The following is an 8,432-nucleotide window of genomic DNA, read 5'->3' on the forward strand; positions in this document are numbered from 1 at the left end:
TCTTTTGGCTATGAGCTCCCACCTTCAAACCTCTCTCCCTATGAGTTCTAGAAAGTTCACTTGTGGACAAGTAAAAGAACAAGTTTGGGGGAGTTGATATCTTGCATATTTCCATTGTTTTATCCATTCACCCATGTGCATTTTGATCATATAAGACTAGGATTTAGCCATGTTTAGGTTGCATTTTGCATACATGAGTCTTTATCAGGTATTAGAGTACCACATGGAGTTCTCGGAGACATTTGAGTGTATTTGGAGCTCGAAAGAGGTGTAAGGATGATCATTGGACGAGCAGAGCGTTGGGAGCGACTTCCCGGAGCGACACCGTCAAGTCGCTCTGACCTGCCTTATCAGAGCGACCTTACCAGAACGATGCGGAGAAGTCGCTCGCCATTTCATCCCGGTGGAAGCCGAAAACTGACCCGGAGCGACCTATCAGAGCGACCACTCCAGGTCGCTCCCGAAGCCCAGAGCGACTTGGCCAGAGTGACACTCCGAGGTCGCTCGCGTTTCTATTGCGTGACGACAACACAATGGAGCCGGAGCGACCTCTCAGAGCGACCCACTGAGGTCGCTCCCGAAGCCTGGAGCGACCTTACCAGAGCGACATGGAGAAGTCGCTCGCGTTTTCATCGCTCGGAGACACGAAAACGGGCCCGGAGCGACGTCTCGCAGCGACCCCTACAGGTCGCTCCCGAAGCCTGGAGCGACCTCTCGGAGCGACTACTGGAGGTCGCTGCGCGCCTATTGTTTGTTCGAATTCATGTTTACTCAAGGGCCTTTTGGTCATTTCATTAGGCACGTTTTTTACTTTCTAAACCTATGTTTAAGTATCTTTGGTAAGCCATCAGAGGCTGATTATCTTTGTTCTGAAGAAAACCACCAAAAACCTTGAAAAAGGGGATCTCTTTGATTCATTGATCATATGTTATCCTGTTGATTTCTAATCTATTATCTGTATTTCTCTACATGATTAATCTGAAATCCAATATGGGTTTAAGAGGATTCATGAAGAGTAGTGAGTAATCCACTCTTGAATTCATGGGTTAGGGAGATTAAGGGTGATTATGCTAGATCTAGGATGTTATAGTGTAGATCCTTCTTATTCCTTGCTAGTAGAGTATTCATAATGCATCTTCTGAGTTGCCTTCTCAAAAGTTGATCTTTAGGCATTTCCCACCCACAAGGTGTTTGATGAAATGCCTGAGACAACTCTCCTAAGCTTTTAACATACTTTACCAAAGACATTTGTTGTTAAAGGTGTTAAGATAGCCAATAGACTTGTTAGTAATGATTGCTTTCATATTATTCAACCAAAGACATTTGATGTTTGAAATATGTTAGTAAATGAACATTCATCTAGACATAGAGTTTGTTTAAGATTGTGTCTAAGCTTAAGGTTGATAGTTTGATTGATCATTTGCCATCCTTAGTTCGAAACTTGATCACCCAAGGTCTAATTCCAATACCCATGAGTTCTCTTTTATCATAACCAAAGAAAGTCACTTCTTTTATTGTTTTATTGTTCTGTTATTGCATTCTATTATTAGTAGTAGTTTAAAACCATCCAAATTATCGGTTTCACTTAGATTAAGCACGTACTTGCATTCTCGGTGCTTTGAAATCCCTTAGAATTGGTTCGACAATCTTTTATACTACATCATTTGTCTTAGGAGCCTTGAAAACTCCTAATATCATTAAGGCATAGCAAAGACTTTGATCGTTTTGAAAAATTTCTTGAGCTTGATTTGAAACAAACTGATTTTTGTGCTAGAAAATCTTTTGATTTGTTTGTTTTTAAAGAGAATGGCTTTGATCTGAGTTCTTCTAAACATGCATTGATCACTGATGATTTGTTTCCATCCTCTTGTGCATTGGACGATTTCTTGATTAAAAAGATGCTGAAACAAAAATCACTTGAAACTGAAACTGATTTTTGTGATCTTGATTTTTGTGATTCTGTTTTGCAGCCTGATCTCTTGTGTTCTGAAACTGATAAAACATGGCATTTTCTGAGATCAATTCTTGATAATTGTGTTGATTTGAGCCTGGATGATATTATGGTTTACAACACTTTCTTTGAAAAACATCTTGAGTCTTTAATAGTTGATTCTCAATCTGAACTTAAGCTTGTGTGTTCAGATGTAGAGCAGGAAATGCACGTCTTGAAAATGAATACTATTGTTGCATATCTTGATAAAATTCTGGTCTGTAATGTCTACTTTGATGTGCATCTTGACAAGCTGAAATGTGTGCTACTTGTTCTTGGAAAAGATATCTTGATTTTTGGTTTGAACAAGTATTTGTCTTGCACGTTTGATCCTGGTCTTTTAGTGTTTGTTTTGAGTATCCAGGAAAGAGAAGTTCAGCTTCTGAGAAATGAAAGCATTGATCGTGCCCAACAGCCTGAGATTTGGAGAAGCTTTGTGGTCCAAACCGGCTACCTCGGAGATGCCAGCACAGGGGTTCAGTCCAAAACAGATATCTCAACATTCAGAAGGTCTTTTGTCATGAATCTAATTTCCCTGGAAATCCAACTCACCAAGGTTTTACTGAGGCTTGGAATCACTTGAAAAGCTTCACGGAGGAAGGAGTTATGAATTTTCCAAACCGGAGGTTCTCCAGCCTGTTTATCCGCAACTACCAGACTTCTAATGGAGATTCAGGCCCAAGAAAGAAGCGGTCTGAGCCAAAACCAATCCTCCATGAACCAAAGGTGTTGCCTCAGTCAACCTCATGTCCAAACCAAAAGCACTGTAAGGATCATGAGTTGATTGTCTCTGCTCATCATGAAAACGTTTTGAATCCGAGAATTTCCAAAAGAAAACACATCTTTACTTGGTTGAAAAACGTTTTGTTTAAACCTTTTCATGAATTGTTTTACTTAAGCTGTGCTTTGAAACAGATCTTGGAGTCTCAGACTAGAAGTGAAAAGCAGGTTGGATATGAGTTGAAGAACCTTCACTCCAAGATTGATGGAAGTTACAATGAGCTCAACAACAAGTTCAGGGCTTTGGAAAACCAGTTTGCTTCCATGACCACTCACCAGAATCGCCAGCAAGGGTCTCTACCTGAAAAATCTGAGCAAAAACCCAAGGAGTATTGCAATGTTGTCCTCTCTACCACTTCTTCATGGATTGAATTGAGTAACCACAAGAAAGAGGTAGATGAAATCGAAAGATTGGTGTTTGGAACTGAGATTGAACAGGTTGAGCATCTGATTGTAGCAACAGCTGAAGCAAAGATTGTGGAGGACGCTGACAAAATGGTTGAAGCAAAGATTTTGAAGGGAGATGAACCCATGCCTGAGAAACCAATTGCGAAGAGAGCTAACCAGAAGCTGAAAGAGGTCAAGCTGGAGGAAACCACTGAGGTTGAGCAGTCACCCTATGACAAGCTCCCATTTCCACAAAGGGTCCTCACCAAAGCTCAAAAGAAGGTGATTTCCAAGTTCAGAAAAGACCTAAGTGATATTGGAGTTAAGCTTCCAGAGATCTCGGGTATGCGTGAGGCTCATGTCCAAATGATGCTCATCAAGGACATTGTAGACCACCAAGCAGAAGTAGCAGAGCTTCTCAACATTTCAACTTTGAAACTTGATCCAGCCATCACACCAAAGTCTCTCCCTAAAGTAGAATCCCAAGGGAAGTTCACCTTGTCTCGCTCCCTTGGTAAGCTCACCTTTGATGATGCTCTTGTTGATTCTGGTGCAAGTGTGAATGTGATCTCAATGGAGATGGTGAAGAGTCTTGAGATTGAACACATGGAGCCAGATACTTCCTCTCTCACGTTTGGGGATTCTTCTTCTACTACCCCTATTGGTCTCATCAAGGATTTCCCTTTGAAGATTGGATCTTGCACCATCCCTATAGACCTCACTGTCTTGAAGATGGCAACTGAGAAGAGAGTTCCATTGATCTTGGGCACACCATTCCTTACTACTGTGGGTGCTTGCATCGATTTTGCCAACAAGAAGGTCACACTCCTCAATGTGAACAAAGCTGTCTCTTACCCAATTCAGTCTCCACTGGATGTTGAGTATTGTGGAACCATCACTTGTGGAGACCTCTACATTGAGAAGATCAAGGATGCAGTGGTTGTTAGTGAGAAAGAAAGTCTTGATGGAGAGTCCTCTAAAGAGATGTGTGATGAGCACTTGGAAAGTGCTAAAAAGGAGGAGGTGAGTAGAGCCACAAAGGCTGCTCATGACAAGAAGGCCACAAGGACTCATCAGCTCCAAGATGATCCAATCAAGCTTCAAGAGCTTCTCTCTCAGGTCCTCACCATCACTCTTGAAGGTGGGAAGGATCCTCCTTCTCCACTTTCCACTTGAGGTACCACTCCACCACCATTCCATTGTATATACCATTTCTTTTCTGTATTTTAGCTTCATCTTTGGGTATCTCTCCTACACTTGACAACACAGAGACTGTGTGACTTAAGTCTAGGGGAGGTACCAAGTATTTGATCATGTTTGCTTTGATGTTTTTTCATTGAGTCATGCATTGCATACCTATTTGCATATAAAAAAAATCATTTAGTTTGCATCATTTGCATTTCTAGGAGAGTCTAGAGCATATAGGTTGCATTCACTTGCATTGGGAGCAATGATTTTAAATGCCTTGTAAAGAACACTACTTTGCACCTGAGTAGCTTATGCACCTCTCAAAAAGACTTGTATGCTTCGAGCCTTGAAAGCTCTTCCTGAAACTTGTTGATTGCTGAAACTCAGTCTTTGAAGCCAACTACAACCTTATTTGAACTGAACGAACTTAATGCATCTTGCTCATGGTCCCTTGTGTACTGAATCATGGATATACACACTTGAGTTGTCACATCCTTTATGCCAATCTTTTTGACAACCTCTAGTGGTAGACCTCTCCCCCAAATCCATTCCTCCTTTTAAGCCTTCATTGATTGATGAGTGAGGCCTTTTTCAGAAAGTCTTGCATGCACATAATGTTGAGAGTATCGGGAACGACAATGCTTGATCTTCATTCTTGCTAGATTAGGCACATTATTGTCTAGCCATAGGATGGGGGTGAGTGTTGTAAAGTTTGATTTGGGAGTATGAGAAAGTTGAAGGAAAAGAGTGAACTCTTGCGCTCAATTGACTAGTCTTTATGGGATAAGTAGAGAAACTTCTAGCTCAATTTGTGAAAAGTCTTGGCCCCCAAACATAAAAAAAAAAAAAAAGAATAAAGAAAGGGGGCTAGCAAAATTAGTATGAGCTAAGAGGTGTTCAAAAAGTGTAAGAAATCCCTTGTAAAAAAAAAAAGAGTTTTATGTTGGGAAATGCTTTTGAAGTTCTTGGGTGAGAGATGTGAGTTGGGTTTGGAATGGGGAAATAAATGTTTATCATATATGTTTGGGAAAATGGTAGAACAATGGAGATTGAGCATTGTATGCATGAGTTGATCACTTTCTTAGATATATTATGTGCAATGTCAAGGCTACTTGTCTTGAGAGTATACCACCTTAAATATCATATATCTTGAACCCCTTGACTCACTTGATTAAAAAGCCTCCCCTTACCCAAATGATTTGGACCAACTGACCATTTGCAAGAATTCACTTGATGTTTTATGATTAATGAATGTGAGAGTTGGTTGATTTGAATGTGTTGATGCTTGATGATGAGTATAAGGGCAAAAGGAGTTGAGATAGGCCTAGAGAAGCTAGAGTGTGATAAGAGAGTGTGCTCATGTTGGATTAGATGTTGAATTGAGTGCTAGTTGTGTTTCTTTTGGCTATGAGCTCCCACCTTCAAACCTCTCTCCCTATGAGTTCTAGAAAGTTCACTTGTGGACAAGTAAAAGAACAAGTTTGGGGGAGTTGATATCTTGCATATTTCCATTGTTTTATCCATTCACCCATGTGCATTTTGATCATATAAGACTAGGATTTAGCCATGTTTAGGTTGCATTTTGCATACATGAGTCTTTATCAGGTATTAGAGTACCACATGGAGTTCTCGGAGACATTTGAGTGTATTTGGAGCTCGAAAGAGGTGTAAGGATGATCATTGGACGAGCAGAGCGTTGGGAGCGACTTCCCGGAGCGACACCGTCAAGTCGCTCTGACCTGCCTTATCAGAGCGACCTTACCAGAACGATGCGGAGAAGTCGCTCGCCATTTCATCCCGGTGGAAGCCGAAAACTGACCCGGAGCGACCTATCAGAGCGACCACTCCAGGTCGCTCCCGAAGCCCAGAGCGACTTGGCCAGAGTGACACTCCGAGGTCGCTCGCGTTTCTATTGCGTGACGACAACACAATGGAGCCGGAGCGACCTCTCAGAGCGACCCACTGAGGTCGCTCCCGAAGCCTGGAGCGACCTTACCAGAGCGACGTGGAGAAGTCGCTCGCGTTTTCATCGCTCGGAGACACGAAAACTGGCCCGGAGCGACGTCTCGCAGCGACCCCTCCAGGTCGCTCCCGAAGCCTGGAGCGACCTCTCGGAGCGACTACTGGAGGTCGCTGCGCGCCTATTGTTTGCTCGAATTCATGTTTACTCAAGGGCCTTTTGGTCATTTCATTAGGCACGTTTTTTACTTTCTAAACCTATGTTTAAGTATCTTTGGTAAGCCATCAGAGGCTGATTATCTTTGTTCTGAAGAAAACCACCAAAAACCTTGAAAAAGGGGATCTCTTTGATTCATTGATCATATGTTATCATGTTGATTTCGAATCTATTATCTGTATTTCTCTACATGATTAATCTGAAATCCAATATGGGTTTAAGAGGATTCATGAAGAGTAGTGAGTAATCCACTCTTGAATTCATGGGTTAGGGAGATTAAGGGTGATTATGCTAGATCTAGGATGTTATAGTGTAGATCCTTCTTATTCCTTGCTAGTAGAGTATTCATAATGCATCTTCTGAGTTGCCTTCTCAAAAGTTGATCTTTAGGCATTTCCCACCCACAAGGTGTTTGATGAAATGCCTGAGACAACTCTCCTAAGCTTTTAACATACTTTACCAAAGACATTTGTTGTTAAAGGTGTTAAGATAGCCAATAGACTTGTTAGTAATGATTGCTTTCATATTATTCAACCAAAGACATTTGATGTTTGAAATATGTTAGTAAATGAACATTCATCTAGACATAGAGTTTGTTTAAGATTGTGTCTAAGCTTAAGGTTGATAGTTTGATTGATCATTTGCCATCCTTAGTTCGAAACTTGATCACCCAAGGTCTAATTCCAATACCCATGAGTTCTCTTTTATCATAACCAAAGAAAGTCACTTCTTTTATTGTTTTATTGTTCTGTTATTGCATTCTATTATTAGTAGTAGTTTAAAACCATCCAAATTATCGGTTTCACTTAGATTAAGCACGTACTTGCATTCTCGGTGCTTTGAAATCCCTTAGAATTGGTTCGACAATCTTTTATACTACATCATTTGTCTTAGGAGCCTTGAAAACTCCTAATATCATTAAGGCATAGCAAAGACTTTGATCGTTTTGAAAAATTTCTTGAGCTTGATTTGAAACAAACTGATTTTTGTGCTAGAAAATCTTTTGATTTGTTTGTTTTTAAAGAGAATGGCTTTGATCTGAGTTCTTCTAAACATGCATTGATCACTGATGATTTGTTTCCATCCTCTTGTGCATTGGACGATTTCTTGATTAAAAAGATGCTGAAACAAAAATCACTTGAAACTGAAACTGATTTTTGTGATCTTGATTTTTGTGATTCTGTTTTGCAGCCTGATCTCTTGTGTTCTGAAACTGATAAAACATGGCATTTTCTGAGATCAATTCTTGATAATTGTGTTGATTTGAGCCTGGATGATATTATGGTTTACAACACTTTCTTTGAAAAACATCTTGAGTCTTTAATAGTTGATTCTCAATCTGAACTTAAGCTTGTGTGTTCAGATGTAGAGCAGGAAATGCACGTCTTGAAAATGAATACTATTGTTGCATATCTTGATAAAATTCTGGTCTGTAATGTCTACTTTGATGTGCATCTTGACAAGCTGAAATGTGTGCTACTTGTTCTTGGAAAAGATATCTTGATTTTTGGTTTGAACAAGTATTTGTCTTGCACGTTTGATCCTGGTCTTTTAGTGTTTGTTTTGAGTATCCAGGAAAGAGAAGTTCAGCTTCTGAGAAATGAAAGCATTGATCGTGCCCAACAGCCTGAGATTTGGAGAAGCTTTGTGGTCCAAACCGGCTACCTCGGAGATGCCAGCACAGGGGTTCAGTCCAAAACAGATATCTCAACATTCAGAAGGTCTTTTGTCATGAATCTAATTTCCCTGGAAATCCAACTCACCAAGGTTTTACTGAGGCTTGGAATCACTTGAAAAGCTTCACGGAGGAAGGAGTTATGAATTTTCCAAACCGGAGGTTCTCCAGCCTGTTTATCCGCAACTACCAGACTTCTAATGGAGATTCAGGCCCAAGAAAGAAGCGGTCTGAGC

This window comes from Brassica napus, chromosome C7, assembly GCF_020379485.1.
Source record: "Brassica napus cultivar Da-Ae chromosome C7, Da-Ae, whole genome shotgun sequence".
Classification (NCBI taxonomy): Eukaryota; Viridiplantae; Streptophyta; class Magnoliopsida; order Brassicales; family Brassicaceae; genus Brassica; species Brassica napus.